This window comes from Trachurus trachurus (assembly GCF_905171665.1).
Source record: "Trachurus trachurus genome assembly, chromosome: 3".
Taxonomy (NCBI): Eukaryota; Metazoa; Chordata; class Actinopteri; order Carangiformes; family Carangidae; genus Trachurus; species Trachurus trachurus.
Genome location: NC_139893.1, coordinates 5,134,537 through 5,152,524, shown reverse-complemented (window position 1 = coordinate 5,152,524; position 17,988 = coordinate 5,134,537).

Sequence of the window (17,988 nt, the reverse complement as noted above, 5' to 3'; positions counted from 1 at the left end):
TTTTGACAACGGCACAGTCTCATCTGTAACTTTGAGTAAAATGAACAATCAAAGGAAATAAGAAACCTGCATTAATCAGAGCTGATTAATAGTCAGGAGCCGTTGGTTTGACCCCAGTGCGTTCTGTTCACCTGTGAGCGGAGGAGAGGAGAGGAGCTGAGCAAACGCACAACTCAACCAGTGGACGCAGCTGCAGTTGTTATTTTGTTTTTTTTTGACTGGAGCTCAGACAGCGATGCCTGGGAGGAACCTGCAGACTTAAAGAAACCAGAACAGTCGAAAGAAGATGAGAAATCACAGCAGAAGCACATCCGCCCCTACCATCAGTTTGGCTTTACACATGCCCTGTCTGTTACAACACTCAGGGTTCCCAGACTGTGCCGAGCAGGAAACAAAATCTCACTTTGAAGAAAGAGGCAGGTGGAAGGTTACTAAAGAGAGCGAGTCCAACTGAAAAGACCGGCAGAGTCCGAGGTGGAAGTATTTTATTGACCATCACACTGAAGTGAAAATACAAGTTTATGTTTAAATAAGGCTGAAAACTCCAATATGATTCCTGTAATAGAGAGGTAGAACTGATTTCCTGCAACATTATGAAAAGAACTGAGTCTTTTCAGACATGTTTACAGTCCATTTTCTGTGATTTATCCTAGATCTCTCATTTAAAAGAAAAACCTGATATAAAGTACTATATATTTTAAAACAGAAATCTGAAAATTACGACGGAGTATTAGGGCCACATTGAGGAAAAAAAAAATCACAAACTTCGAGAATAAAGTCGTAATTTATGAGAATAAAGTCTTAATTTATGAGAATAAAGTCGTAATTTACGAGAATAAAGTCGCTGGAGCTCGACTCCCTCTGGATCCATAATCTTAATTATCAGTTGGATTGTTTCGAGACGCCACGAAACCCCTCTGAATGGCCCGCTGATGCATCCACCGATAACCCTGCAGTTGACCAGTTCCAGCCATTTCCCCCTCCACAAAAGCAGCGATTTCCTCCAAGTCCGTCTGGTTATTTCTCCGGAAAAGATGCATTTTCTTGCATATAAAGTCCTAATACTTGATGATGAATGATGATATGATGCTGATGTGCCAAAAGATTAAGTATCTCCTTGTTTGTGAAACCTATCCTAAAGTACAACTCCACAAAATCCTCCACGGCCCCCATTTTACCAACTGTCTTCCTCTAAAACAACAGGTTAGAATATTATGACTTTTTTCTCATAAAAGTATGACTTTTTTCTCATAAATTACGACTTTATTCTCGTAATATTATGACTTTATTCTCGTAATATTATAACTTTATTCTCATAAATGACGACTTTATTCTCATAAATTACGACTTTATTCTCATAAATTACGACTTTATTCTCGAAGTTTGTGACTTTTTTTTTTCTTAAATGTGGCCCTAATACTCTGTCGTAGAAAACATATTCTGCAGACACTTTCTTATATGAAAGTTGAGCTGCTGATGTGTAATAACAAATTGAAAAACTGTGCAGGAGGAGTAAATACCATGGAGCCCTTCCAAGGCCGACGGCTTCAGCCCCGAGGTTGACGGTTTAACTGAGTCCTCATAAGACACAAGACAACATCAGTAAAATGAAATGTGATGAGCTTGGAAACATAAGTGGTCGGACGGACGGACTGTAACCCAGCCAAAGGTTCAGCCTGACAGGCCTTTTATATTATTAAAGCACCATCTCTTATGCACTGCTAATGCTGCACATCAAAGCAAACGACGCCATCAAGGCAAAGTTTGCAGCCCGGGGAGGTCACGGTGTTTGGAAGTCACGGGGCGGAGCGCTGTCCGTCGGAAGGAGGAGGCCTTACACACACTGGGGTGCAACCTTTAGGATGTGGCCATCCTGAATCTGTAATTTGTCCCCTAACACTTCTGGCAAGGTTGCATCCATGTGGTCAGGTGTGCGGGGGCTTGACCGGTCGATGTTGAGCTTCCTTGCACACTAAGGAGTCTGGCACTCAGGTTAGTGGTAATGGCTGCAGCCAGATGGTACCTATCCACTGGGGACGAAGGACACAGACACGCTGGTCACAGTTTAACTTTGGAGGTTGCATATTCTCGCATTATTTAATGCTTGATTACATGCATCATTTATCACAATTATGTCTTGATAAAAGTTTGATGCAAAACACAGCGGAGGCATGCTGAATATTCAAACTTTGCCCTCTCCTGTCTAATCAACCCCAAAGAAGGCAGCGAGGGAGAAGAGAGAGGATTCAGCTGCAGCGGCGGCGGCAGCAGCAGCAGCAGCAGCGAGTCGCACTTTGATGAAATGATAACGTTTTGTTTGTCAAAGTAGAGCAAGATTAAGTACACACTGGAAATGAAACAAGTCGCCGGGTCAAGAGAACAAAGATTTAAGGAAGATGAATATCTCAATGAAACTCAGTGATGCTGCATCTACTGTACTACAAATAGATTGTTATTGTTTATTTGGTTTTTGTTGTTTTTTTTGTAGTTGTGGGGCAACGGCGTCGCTCCGCTGCAGAAGTAGGACAGCACTGAAAAATAAACTACTACAAATGGTAACGTGGCCGGCATTACAATGATGACTAGTGAGCTGCAGCTTTTCCCTTAAGCAAAAATAGTAATTTTTTTTTTTTTTTTTTTTTTCAAATGTCATGTTTTGAATTTACAAGCACGAATTTACATAATTTATTAAAATGTGTTATTAGAGATGTGTTTTATCATTTTTGTAGCATTTCGTCTCGGTGGCACGGCTCTGACAGAGTGACAGGAAACATGAGGACGGAGAAGGAGAAGGAGAAGGAGAAGGAGGAGGGGGGACGAGACGACGGCGTGCGACAAAAGGTCCCACGTCGTCACGGGAACAGGGAACAGTTTCAGTTTTAATCGTTATGCATCTGACGTCGCCGGTTCACCAGGAATCCCAGGAAAAGGTTTCAAAACTGACAAGTGAATTAAAGCCGTTGACACAAAAGTGACAACTTAGGAGACGTAATACATGAAAGGTTGACACTCTGGGATGGGGATGGGGGGGGGGGGGGGGTCAGGTTGACTGAGCCTAATGATATGAATGTTATTTATTATCACACGGAGCCACCAGCTCAGGGAGATCGCCGTGTCGACCATGAGTAAAGTGCTCTTCAGATTTATGTGGAAATTTTTTCGTCATTGTTGGAGACCAGGTGCAAATTAGCACTTGTGTATTAAAAGGCTGGTTGAAGAGGAAATGTCTTTATTTGTTTTGTTTTGTTTTGTTTTTGTTTTTTTTCTCTGGACATGTTTCTGTGAAAGGAGACAAAAGACGGGCACAGCTTTTAAAAGTCTAGAAAGCTTCCATGAATTACTACACACAAAGAACAAAAAAAAAACAGTTTCTAATGAAGACAAAGGCTGATGTCGCCAGAAATAACTCGGGAAAAAAAAAAAGAATTCACTTAATGAACTGCTAATGTACCAAGTTGATTGCATTCTTCTGACGAAACATTTACACCTGCACATTAGACTGTAATTATCTGGGGGGTTTTAGTCAGCTATATTCATGCCAACTACATTTCCTGCAGCACCAGTATATGAACATCTGCTGGACCGGTTCTCTCCGGGCCGCCCGTCCTGCAGCGGCCCACCACTGGCTCCACAAATGTGTTTCATGGTTCCTATGTATACAGTCTCTTCCATGAGAGACGTTTCCTCCTCCTCCTCCTCTTCTTTCCATGGTTTTGGATTTACGTTGCATCTGTGTGAGCCGGAGCCTCATTAATCACCTGCTCAACTTCACAATTTACAGTTTCCAGTTGTCGCTCCGCAGGTTGTTTGTTGCTCCAAGTCGCAAAAACTTCTGGCACTGATCTCTTTTTTTTCTTTTTTTTCTTTTTTGAAGTTCTTCTTTTGCACAGTGTGATTAGCAAGCAGCCCTTGTCGCTAACAGTTGAGTTAGCCTATAGCATTAACTCATTTGTATGCAGATTGTAAAGCAAATTGCATTAAACACTTAGTTCAAGCTGCATCGGAGCGTTCATGTATTTAAGGTAAACACAGCTGTGAGTTTGTTATTGTTATTATTGACATCATTGCTTTACAGCTTAGAACACTTTTCTTAAAGGTGAATGAAAGTCACACATTTAAATATATTCAGACTGAACTTTACTTCCCTCTTAAATGGATAGTTCACCCAAAATTCAAATTTCACTCATTATCACCCTCATGTCGACTAAGGGTTGGGAGAAGTTTCAGAGTCGGGGCTCAGCGCAGCACTGCATTGCCATATGACGGTAGCAAACGGGGCTCACTTTTCTTCGTCCAAAAAGACACACCAAATACCTCCATAGTGCTCGTCTGTAATGTCCCACTTGTATTGAAGCCCTGACATGAGAAATTGTTCCGAAAAAAAAAAAAAGTCTATATTTTAAGCTTGTTTGTAGCGTAAGCTCCCAGTGTCTCAGTTCACTGCTCTGCCGGTGAAGAAAAGTAAGTCCCGCTTGCGACCGTCATATGGCAATGCAGTGCTGCAAGGACCCCCGCCTGTAACTTCAAAAAGGCACGGAGGACTCTGAAACTTCTCCCAAACCTTAGTCGACATAAGGGTGAGTAGAAAATGAGTGAAAGCTTGAATTTTGGGTGAACTATCCCTTTAAAGAGGAACTATGCAAGTTTTTTTACCCTTATTTAAAGAGCTTCAGAGTAATTGTGATGGTTAAATGACTAGTTCCAGGGAGAATGGAGGCTCTCTGCCTTCCACCTAGCGTCTCTTGACCAAAAACCAACCTTGTAAGATCAGAGCCTTCGACCCGGTGTCTCAGCTCTCGTCTCGGCGACACCACGACATAATCCCGTAACCCGTAATCTCTTGTTTATGACAGATAAGACTACAAACATATACACATTATAAGATTTATATGATATATATAACGTGGAGGGTTAGCAGAGCAGCAAAAAAGCGACCAGACTTGCATCGCTCCCCTTTAACACAGTGCAGGATATAAGATAATACACCTAGATGTCAAACTATAAGAATATCAGATCCAGCTTTGCGAGCACCGGGGGACTGATGTGTTTGAGGATGCATCCACATTTTTTGATTGGATTATGTAAAATAAAAATTGAATTCTAAATCCATTTGACTGAGACTGTGTGAAGGCTGTCCAGGGACGGAGACATCATTATGAATATTAATTGTTAATAATTATCCGTCTCCTCAGGGTGGCTCGTATTTCAGGACAGTTGGAAGTTGATTTACTGAGAGAGAAAAAAAAAAAAAAAAAGAGAGAGAGAGAGAGAGAGAATGATGGAGCCAGAGAGAGAGAGACGGAGGGAAAGTACAGGGGGAAGAACATCAGCATCTTCACCGACACCCACAGATCTTCTTTAACTCGTCATGGAAACTCTCTGTTGTATACATCGCTCAGTGACTCGAGGCATTAACGTGAAATCCCGATTAGCGTCAGACCATCTGCTTTTGAATATTTGTATCCGCTCACAGGATCTTTTTTTTTCTTTTTTTCTTTAATACCAAATGCAGTGAGTTTTCTGAACGTTTTGTAAGCACTGCTGTCGACCGAAACTCTTAAGGACACTTTGCTTCTCCGTACAATTATTTTGGTTTTTTTTTATTTTATTTCCAAGGTTGACGATCGCATCAGCTTTTGTCAGTTTGAGACTGCTGTGTGAATGTGTGTGCATGTCACATGGATGTTTCTTTTATACATATATATATAAAAGAAACGGACATGTTCTGAGATAAAACATTGAATTGAATTCAGCTCCACCTGTGGCTCCAGATGTACTGTACAGTATATTGATGGCTGATATCCGCCCTTCAGGTTTCCACAGCACACACATAGATTTGATTTTCCTCTTCAGTGTAGAAACCCTTTATTATATCAAATGAAATCAAAGAGAAACTCGCCGCAGTGCAGCTCAGACTGGCTTGATTTCCTTCAGCCGAAAGAGTGAAAGTTGAAGAAAAGTGTGGAAACCTGAACAATCATCGGCCTCATTTTGTGTCAAACATGACGGTAAAAGCCTCAATAACACACACAGCGGACAGACGAGTCTGAGAGGAACGAAGTCCTCCACAAGTCAAATGATCTCATTTGGACTCTTACTGGGAAATAGTTTCCTGTATTGTCTTCAGTCAGCGGTGCGCGGAGCAGATGAGCGTTATCAAGCGACGGCCATTTATCTCCACTGAATGGGAGCGCTCAGAAATTTCACTTTGGACTCGAGGAGTCAATCTCTTGGAAAAAAAGAAAATGTGACACCACCTTCCGACACTCGCAGGTTAGGTCCTCGTTCGCTGTGACAAAGACGTTTGACTCCTGTTAGTGGTACGTGCTTGATCTCACCTTCCACTGAATACAGCTGGTCATTTGTAGCAGACAGGAAGGAAGCTCTGCCTTTTCTCTAGCAACAGCTCTGCAGATATATATACATGTATAGTATATGTGAAAGAAAAGCTTTGCTGCTACGTCATATTTCTCTGTATTGCTGTTGCTCACCTGAGCCACATGTAAACGGGCATCGTGTGTCGCTCAGGAGGTCGAGCAGGTCGTCTACTAATCAGGAGGTAGGTGAGTCAATTCCCAGCTCCTCCGGTCTGAGTTTCAACGTGTCGGTGATCCAGATACTGAACCCCAAATTACCGCTGATGTATCATCTGTGTGTAAATGTGTGTGTATGGCAGAGAAGTGCTGTATATACGTGTGAAGGTGGGTGTGAATGAGAGAATGTGGTTGATGAGACTAGAAAGGTGCAATGCAGGTTATGTTTTGTGCCACATGTTTAGTAAAGTTTAAAGTTAAAGTCGACATCGGATGGGATATTTGATGAGATTTTATTTGTCAGTCTTATTAGAATTAAGATTCAGATGTTAAAGAGACAGTCATTGTGTCATCTGTAGTAGATTTAGATGAGCAGGGACTGTGGTGCACCAGCAGAAAAACATATTTTAGACATGTTTTATATACACCATGCAAAATGATGCAATTTGCTTTTATATATATGCTTCATGAAGAGCATCTTTAGCACCTTCCCATCAAAACAACAACCTGCCATCAGCCCTGAACCTCTTCATTGCTGTACAGAAGCACAAGAGTCAGCTGAGTGAATCTGAAGGAGCTACAGTAAACCTCTGGATATTCTGCAGCTGCAACTCACTAAAATGTGCACGACTACCTCACACAACCCAAACTATCCCTTCAAGTAAAATACCAACCTTGCACGTTTTTTTTCTTTTCTTTCTTTTTACTCCTCTTATTTTTCACAAACTGATCACGGGCACTGCGCATGTAAATGCAAATTTTGTGGTGCAGTTCAGTGCACGGGAGTACTCAACCCTAGATAGCCCCGATAAAGGTCAAAGCAAAATGCAACTACAGTGTGACTAATCAAAATTCAACACACAACCAGAGACACTTCAGTTACTCACGCAGTCGGTAAATAAATGTGATAAAATAAAGCTGGAGAGAAGACTAATGAATAAATTCACCTTACATTCAAAATCATCAAATATTTGTGCACGTATGAAAAGCAAAAAAAAAAGGGAATAAAAATGACAAGGTCACAGTGCAGGTTAAAAATTAATGGAGGATGCCATTAAAGCCCCAACAGGAACACACCTAGAGCATGTCCACCTTGGAGAGGATTTATTATCTTGTATGAGTGCATTTTAACCTTTAGCAGGGTCTTAATTATTCATATTACAAACTGTCAAGTCAGCCAGGAAAAGCCACCTACATAATGTAAATGCCCTTTGCTTGCTCTATATGTCCCAAACACTAAAAACAGCAAAATATATTAGCTGTGGAACAGTCTGGGCAGCGCTGGTCTGTGAGCCGGGTAGAGGTCAATCCGTCCGGTGGGGGCTTCACACTGCAACCTCCAACACAGGACGGGACATAATCAAGCCAATAACCACCTCCAGATACTCCAATGCACATGTGTTTAATATACAGAGCTCTCCTGTTTGACAATCAACAGAACAAGTTGCAAGTTAAAAAGTGTAGGATCCTGTGGTATCGTCTGTAAGAGTTAATGTGGCTCAGAGGATCCTGATAGATGATTGGCTGACAAGTGTTTGGTTGTTCTGGATTTTCAGACTCTGCCCAGATTTTCTAAGACACCGGTGTGTACAATGGGATTCATTCTAAGGAGCCCGTGTTCCCATAAATCTCTCTGTCAGCTACCTATGTTTCCATGGATTGCTTTGCTGCGAGAAGTGTTTATTATAGGACAGTGAGTGGTTGTAAGGCTGGAGTCTATTTGGGTGCAGGGGACTGCGTTTTCCACTTCCTGTCCACGATCAATGTTGCTTTCTTTGAAGTGTGATGACCAGAGTGGGAGGAGATGAGAAAACACTCACGTGGAAGAAGGCTCAGTTTGTTATTTGGCTGTGTGAGGACTGCAGTCATATTCTCTCCACACCAAACTGTTTGTGTTTAGAGCTGAAGCTTTTCTCCGATGTAGCCTATTCATTATTTGGGTATTATTTACCGACTTAGTTTATTTGTTGCTCGGTTCATGTTACTTTCAGTTTGTCTTTGTATGTATGAATGTGTTTGTATATGTTTTTATATGTACTATATGACTATATAGAGAGATAAAGATTAGTAATCATATGTTAGAATAAATCTATATGTATATAAATATAATAATATATTTGAATAAATCCAGTTAAATAACTCATAAATTAACTTACTGTATAGATTATAATGACTAGATAACTTGATAGATAATTTATGAATAAGGGGTGGGAGTAAATAAGTTTTACTTCTTCCCACTCCTTTTCGGATATGAAAAAACAAACAAACGTACACAAAAAAAAAATCAAATTACCTTTATTTTCAATTATTTTATTTATTTTTTTATGTTTTTGTTCATATGTTGTCTTTGCAAAGTTTTTATATGTTATGTCTGTCCATTTCTGTATTATGTTTTATTTGTCCGAAATAAACTTAAACTAAACTAAACTAAACACTCTTTAAACGAAACATAACTAATTAATGGTCGAAAGAAATAAGACATGAAGAATCCTAGGGTTCAAAATGTCAAAGAGGAAAGACAGGAAAGGAAAAGGCGGACAGACCATCCTCAGTGTGTGTGTGCAGCGTGGAAACACCTCAAACATCCGTATCGACATAAAGACTTTCCTGAAATAGGCCACTGGTAATTTTTTACCATACAATATTCCACGCTGCCTTTTGACAGCCTCCTTTTTCAACGCCTTCCAGAGGCTTCCTCCCTCTGCCAAGAAAACTTCAGTGGCCACCACAGGGGACGAGATGCTCTCCCCAACAGCAAATTATGAGACCACAACCTCCATCATGGAGTGTGAAGTGACTGAACAGAGAGGATGTGACTATTTCTGATCAAAGGGAATCTCAGTGAGACCAGCTCCCTTGTCTCCGTCCTTTTTTTTCTCCTTTTCTCCAGGAGTAATTTGTTTGTTTGTTTGTTTGTCTCTTTCTCTCTCTCTGTATTTTTCAAGAGCCGATTCTATGATTAACCCAGAGTGGCACGTGAGTCGGAGCTTAGAGCGCATGAATTATTCATATTATTATCAACTTACTAATTTCATTATATCTGGCAAAGACTTTCAGAAGGCGGAGGCTGGAGGATTTTTAGGTTCTGCTTCCCAAACAGAAAGATGAGCCTGCAGCCGGTTCTAGGTGAGGTTTAACTGCTGCATTCATTTAAAGAACCGTCCCCAGATATTTATAGTTTAGAAAACAGGTTATCCCGAATGTATTTACTACACACACACACTCAGAGATGGGTGGATTTCTCACAGTAGTAAGCTGCAACCACAATTAAAAATAAAGCTGCTGCATCATGATCCTGTGGATATGTCATGTGTTTAATTAGCTTCTTTTCTTTCACGAGGCCCCTGCACGGGAAAATAATGCAGAATAATATATATATATATATTTTTTAAAGCAACATTAAAGAAAATCTCCCGCCGCCGTTGTCAAATATGAATCCCAATTCAGAGCTTCATCAACTTACACAAAGAGTTTGGTGCTTAATTCTCTGAATCTATGTCAAATGAGTGGCACGCACAAAAAAAAACTGAAGGACCTTGAGAAAATTATAGGAGACAATAATTAGAACATGTTTTATCATTTAGAAGATCTTTCATCACTTGTACATGTCACCTCCACTCTGCTGCAGCTGCGACCTTGAACTAAAAAAAAAAAAAGAGAAGTCAAAACATTTCAACTTCTGACCTGTTTTTGTAAATGCTCTCCGACGTCTCCTGAAGCTGCAGGTGTTAATCACCGTCTGGTTTTATAACTTCAACAAATGAACAAGTATTAAATCATATGATTGTTTATATAATATTTATATGACTGAGCAACACTTCACTTCACAAACAGGCCGCGCGGCTCAGAAACGTCTTCACCTGTCATGTAACTGGGATTAAAAATATGTTGAGTCCACATCACACACACACAGACACACGTCGACCTGTATGTTGAAATCCTTTTAAACTGTCTGTCTGTGTCATGTATTTGTTGAGTTTATTTAATCATTTATTACAAACCATTTATTTTTTCCATTCAAAGAGCTCGTTCAGGTATTCTGATGAGAGGATGTGTGAGGTAGTCATGTTGTATATATCTTCATATTATCCCTTTAAAACTGACTTTATATTTTTATCGGTCGTCCTCAGATAGTGAAGTCGAGCTGCAGACTTCCACTTCTCTGCTGGAAGCGGTTTGAATATTCCCTCGTTATAAAACCTCTGGAGAAAACAATGCGCAGATTTCACTTTGCATATTTGTGGCACAAGCTCCTTTTCTGTGATCACATCACTTGTCAAGATGACCCTTAAGTCAGTGCATGCTGATGTCATCCAGCTGTACATGTGCATCAGACGCATCATCACTGCAGGAAACGGCTCTCCAAGTCCCTCAGTCACGTAAATGCTTTTTTATCTAGTTAACTTTTTGTAAAAATTGCTAACTTGTGACTTTCTGGACTTTAAGGACGTGTCCAAATCTACTTCATCCACCAATCCACTGTTTAAGATTCGCCTGAATCCGAAACCCAATACTGAATCCTACTCCCATCATCGGCCCATACAGTAAAGACATTATAAAAGCAGTAATGTGTTTTATTGTAACTGTAAAACAATGGCTGATACAGTAACTTTCACCACTATTTTGCATTTGAACAGAATGCTCACAGTCAGAGAACATGTTTTTCCATTAGGATATATGTTGCCATCAAGCTAGCAGACTTTATATATTTAGTTTGTGATCATTATTTTTTTTTTTATAAAGACACATTTTATGGAACTAATTTATTCCTTCATTCTGGGAAAGATGTACTGGTGTGGGTGGAGTTGTGTTTAGTGCTCTGAACATTGTCGCTCGGGGAGGACAGAATGTCATTCGCCAACCTTCCTGTAAATCGTTGGTGGCGTCATTACGTCAACGTGTGTAGGGCACGTGTAGGGTTTGGTTGATGTTCTGAGGTTCGGCAGAAACCAAACCCCATCAAAGAGCCCAAATTCCGTCTGAATCCGAAATTGAATCCTGGATTTGGTACAGTACATCCCTAGCACCACACCTGGTCCAAAAGGAATGTAACATGAAACAAACCAATCAAGGTAACATCTGTCAAGTACTAAGATAGAAAACTTCTCTGTGTCTGTATTGGATTAGATTTAGGGCTGTCAAACAATCAATTTTTCTAATCGCGATTAATCACACTTTTTCCATAGTTAACGCGCGATTAAACCAGATTCAAACCAGAAACGTTTGTTAACAACACCGGAAAAAGTCGCTAGATTTGTCGCTAGTCACTTTGACAAAAAAAAGCCGCCAAGTTTGGAAAGTCGCCAGATTTAGCGAGAAAGTCGGCAACACTGCTCAGAGCTCTGGTACAGGGATGTACATCCGCTCTCATTCTTCTTCTTTGCCTCGGGAGCTTAGTGGCGGTTGGCAGCCAACTTGAAGTTACCTTACCGCCACCTGCTGGACTGGAGGTCCCACACTCCAGTCCAGTAGAGGAAAAAGTGGGCCGCGATTAAAAAAAATTGAACTCGTTATTCTTTTTAATTAATCGCATCGTGATTAACGCGTTAACTATGACAGCCCTAGTTGTTTTTGTTTTAACTGTGAAGCGCTTTGTGACCCTGGTCTGTGAAAGGCGCTGTACAAATAAAGCTTACTTACTTACTTACTTACTAATTGGATTATATCATATCATCATTTTAATATTTTGGACCATACAGTACATATAGAGCATGAGGTGGCAGGTCTTCAGTGTAAGGACTGAGTGTGTCTCCATGCAGTTATAACTGACCAGAGTTTGTTTGTGTGTGTGTTGTTATAGCGCAGCCTCAAGTTGCTAATGAAGGTAAACACGGTGAGCGTCCATGTGTGGAGCAGCTGCACGGAGGCGAAAGTGGCACGATTAAGTCAGAAACTGTTCACAACTCTGACTTAGAGCAGGTTTGTGTTGGTTTGTGTTGGTCACCAGTGCAGTCGCCTCAGAAACACTTGTGTGTGTGCGCCCTCTCGGCTCTGGATGCAAAACTGACGACTGCATCCGTGTGAAACTCTCAGAGACACGACGAGCGTCTCGCCCGGCGCCTCTTTGTGCTCGGCGGCGTGTGATGGCGCCCTTGATGTTATCACACCGACTCCCTGGTGTCATTTAGTCAACCACTCTCATTTGATCATGTCCTTCGTTCTCACACCCACTGACACCTGGGACTCTCTCATGTTCACTTAGCCTAATTTATTTTCATGTATTTCTTTTGTGGCTTCTCACCGTTGATTTTGTTACTTCACTTAATGATGGAAATATTTTACCTGCATTATTTATAATTCATTGACACGTCTGCGTGTGTGCAGGCACCTTCCTCCTTTCATCATTCACCTTCTCCTCATCATGGTGCACGGCATGTAGCTGCAGGAATCCACCCAACATTAACTACAGCCTCTCCAATTTTCTCATCTAAATTAGGTTTTACAGTCTGTGTACTGTACTATATGATGTAGTCGTAAAATGCAAAAGACCTTGAAGGCGTTTTCTCCCAGCTGTCATGACGGAGCATTGATCACCCATCTACATCACTGCAAGTGTCCGGAAGGAAAAACACAACACATAGAAGTGAATTTGAGATCTATGTATAAGTATTAATACATGTGAGTGAACAAACAGTGGCTAAATCTTATAAACACAAACTGATGGGCCTGATGAAAAAGGCTGAAATCAAACTTCAGTCACTGAAGCTCAGGGGGAGGTCCTGGAGTTTCATTAAAACTTTCAAAATTCTAAGCTCCCAAATAGAAAAATGAAAAAAACAACATCAAGGATGTGGTTCGATAAAACATTTCTAATAGAAATTAAATGAAATGAGAGATTTCACATCCATGATGTTTAAAACAAAGTATGCACAGTAAACATGGTGCAGGTGACTCTTAGTTCAGAGTTATACAGTTAGATGAATGGTTTCCCTGTGTTGTCCTGTTGCTCTGTGGTACAGTGTGGATGAACAAGCTCCCGTGGCTGAATATCATGGAGAGGGTGAAAAGGAAAGCCCAGTATTGTCCTCATTTTGGACAATCCAGTCCAGTCCCCCCACACAACATGGCTGGTCTTCCTGATGAGTCTTTGTGTCCCTCACCCTCAGGCTGCTGCCCCGTACAGGATGACACTGACCACCACAGACCATCTGATCTGCAGCATCGTACTTGGACTTCTCAGAAAGTAGCAACAGCACTGATCCAAGTTTTTGGTTTGGTGCAGTTTAATTAGATTATATTAGATATACTTTATTGTCCCAAAGGAATTCTGTTGTGGGCTCAAAGTGCCAGATACCACTGCAACAACAGTAGAACAAGACACTTAATACGTTCAAGACACACATTCAAGTAATAAGGAGACAGAAGGTGCACAGTTGCCTCAAGTTGCAGCGGCCGAGGTACCTCAATATATACAAAATACAGTGTTGAATAACAAAAGAGAAAGAAAGTGCATAGTGCCACAGGTTTACAGCAGTGAGATAAGGTTAAGTGCACATGAAGGAGTAAACTTAGAAATTAAAACTTAGATAACAAAAACAAAGTTTTTTTTATTGTTTCAGAGAGTTATGGATGGATTGTGGTCTGAGTGTATACTATACTTCTAAACATAGGCGGCGGGTGAGCCTGACGTTTGGGAAGGCTATTTGCCTAACCCGCATCTTTTCTTTATGCTAGTTTGACTGCATCGTAACATCGCCTAACTTTATAATTACCCACTGCTAGTTTGAGTTTCCGCTGGCTTCATTGTAAACAAATGCACATGGCCTGGCCAGGTGGAGGGTTAAGAAAACTGCAGAAAAGCACCACAGTTGACGTGTTCTCACTCCCAACTCCTCAACATAGCGACATCCTCACACACATTATTATTACATTATTATTATGTATTATTATGTATGATTTCCACAATTTTCCAGCATACTGTATAATTTGAGAAGGCTTAGCCTTCCCTAGCCTCCATTACGCGCCGCCTATGCTCCTAAAGTTCTTATTATCTCCTACTTTTTACCCCTGAATGAAAGAATCAAAAGGTCAACCCATTTGAAAGCCTTGTCAAAGTCTGAACCAGTTGTTTGTGACTTGTCATGAACAATAAAGGTTAATAATCAAAACTCCACGTCCTCCTCCTGCTGCTGCTGCTCCTCGTGCACGTGAGCGCCTGAAGTTTTTCTGTTTTTCACAACTTTGAATAATTAATATGTTTCCTTTTACGGCATGGCAAACATCTCCATAGTCATCAGGGGGATGGGAGGTGGAAGGGGGGGCTTCTTCTCTGGGAGCATGCACAGTGTAAGTCAGCCAATCACTGATATGTCTCAAAACGAACGTCTCAGAAACGCATGCAAAAAGTGTGTTCTGACAGGGGATTACCCCCGGGTAGTGAGGCTAATAGAAGTGTCTGAACCCACTACTTGTTAACATTCTCAGGAGTAGTGTAAACAGCAACTTAAATGGGAAATTTAAATGCTAATTGCAAGGATCTATCTAGCAATGAGCTGATACGTTGCTTGATGTTTTACCAGTGTAAATAGTGCCTAAGGCGAGACAGTTTGCACATTTTTCATTAGTACTTGTGGTATACGGATATAAAAGGCTGAATTTAATTATTTCAATTTCTATGCCTCTAGTAGCCACCCGATAGTATAATAAATCAATAGCATTTCCATGAATACTAATTGTGGTTGGAGGGATAAGTGGTGTGGCCGGTAGGTGGGAATTTGATCAGGTCTGCAGAAGCAGTGAGCCGAAGCCTCAGCCTGAGCCGCCGTGCCCCACAGAGGCTGGCTGCTACCCCTTTGAAGTTGAGGTGCGAAATCAATTGAACATGTCTGGAAGTAAATGAACTTGTTTGGAGCTTAATTTCCAAAGGCTGAAGGCTTTTTTTTAAAAGCAAGTTATTTATGAGAACAGGTAGGCCCGTCTCTTGCCTTGTTTCTAAGGATATGTATTCCACAGCTGGACATTGGACAGGACGGACTCCGTGGTCTGTTCACGATCCTGAAATCTTTGGAAAAAAAAAAATCTGTGTCTGTTTGTCTTTTCCTCGGGCCAGATGTTCTGCACCTGGACGGGGAAGGAAACTCCAAATGGAAATATTTTCCAGGGAACAGGGAAGGATTTTTAGTTTTAGTCGTTAAATTGATTCTAGTTTTATTATTGTTGTTATTTTTTATATAAGAACATAATGTAATAGTGGATATTTGTCTTCATTGTCTTTCAACTGTATGTGTATATAATATATTTTGTATTTTGTTGCTATTTGATTTATTATTTATTTTAGGATGTCTTTTAACAACTGGGAAAGGGACCGTTAGCCTTCCAGCTAACTCAGGTGCATTTACATTTTGTTTAAAATGTTTGATTAATGTGTAGTGTCCCTTTTTAAAATAAACAAATGAACTAAAACTAAACTTGTTGCTCATCATAAACTCACAGATTAACAGCTAACAGCTAATCACCATTCACACCATGTTGTTCCATGGAAAAACATAACTTTTTGAGGAAAATAAATATATTTCTAAGAAAATCATTTTTAAAATCCCTTTAAGGAAACTCGTCGTCAATTCGGCAAACTGCTTTGGACGTGTAATGGAATTATTTCAAAATAAAAGTACATGCTTGTCTTTCCAAGAAATTTCTAAATTGCTTTGAATGTTTGCTGTTCACCATCTTTGATCGTTGTGTCATTTTAGCCTTGATATGATTTTTATTATTTATTTTTTTAAATCAAAGACAGGCGCCGTCTTCTCAGCCGTCCTTGAAGCACTCACACTGCATTTGGATTTTAAAAACTTAGTATTAAAATATTAACTAATTATAACCTTTAACATTATTTTAGCATGTAGCACCATTTGAAAAAAAGCTAACGTATTCATTTGGCTACATTAGCATGCAATTAAAAAGTATAGGCTCTGCATCTGTTGCATGTATGCATCTATTTATTCATGTATGAGCTGGATTTCCTATGTATCAGGGGGAAATGAAAGAGCTACAGTCACAAGCCATGCTGTTTTAATGTCTAAGAATTGTAATAATTATACAGAATGTAGGTAAGGCAATTCACTTTGAGTGTTTATATTATATTCTTTTTACTACCGCAGATGTATCACCTCATTTACCTCTGCGTGTATTACTGCGGCACTTTTAGATTTCTTTAACATGCCAAGACAAAAACTTTATTAGAGCGTAATTACTTCCATTCCTCCAGACTTCCTTGTGTAACATTAGACCATCGACCGTCTTCTCACACAAACCCAAAAGAACTGATAATGGACTACTGTTCTTTGACCAAAAAAAAAAGGCAAATGAAACAGCAACCCGAGAAAAGAGAAATAAAAAAAAAAGTAACTTGATTAGGGCAAAAAGGAATCAGTAAGACGGAAGAAAGTCTAAGCTCTTTAACTTGTTCTCCTTTGCATATAAATGAGAGATTAGGCAGAAACTATATCTTACTGCCCGTTAGAATACATATGCCTAATTATAATATATTCATAAAGTGAGAGTGTAATTTCCACAAAGGAGATTACAAACGAAGCACAAGGTCAGGAAAAGCCCTTTCTGTTCTCTGCATACCATTAGGATGATGATGCTGATGCTGCACAGGAAACGACTCATGCTCATTGGTCGTCCTCGGAGATTATGTTTTTTTTTTTCCTTCTCTCCCACAGACTAAGTATCAAGATAAGATAAAAGAAGGAGGACTAAGTACTAATGACTTATACCATAATAATGTTAATGAAAACATGCAAAAGAAAAGGGACACTCTGTAGTTGGTCTGGACTTCCTGTTTGGACAGCGGCTCATCACTAACAATGACTTATCTGAATGATAATGACCCACACAGATGAGGATGATAATCTCACTTGGATTTTCTCAGTCATGGTGGAAACTGAACGCGGGAGATTTACAGGCAGCGGGCTTGTGTCGTTTCAGAAGAGACGTTTGAAGGGTCACTAGACAGTTAGCAATAAAATCACTGTCAGCTACTAGAGCATCTGTCAATAAACTGTTTCCCTCAGACGTCCTCCTGTTGCTCTTCAATTTTAAAGGTTGTTTGTAGAAGTAAAAACTTTTCTTAATTCCTCACTTCTCTGGTCATGAGTGGAAAATATCTCACAACTACAGCACAGACCGTTTTTTAAAAGTATAAACTGATAGAAGGAACAGTGTGGCAAAAATCCCTTTGATGGTGAAATTTTATAAATCTTTTTTTCCCCCAACCTTGGATCACAAGAATAGAAAATTAATAAGGAAATTCTTCACAACACAAATGTCTCATCGTTCATAGAGACCAATCAATAGCTCGGTGTGCAGAGTCAGTGCAGCTGTGGAGATGAGAAATTAGATCTCATATGTTTTTTTAATTTTTTTTATTCAAAACAGTGATATTTCATGTATTTAACCATGAACTCTGTGTGAATGCCTTCCTCTTCTTTCTGTGCAGGAGTGTGAGCATGTG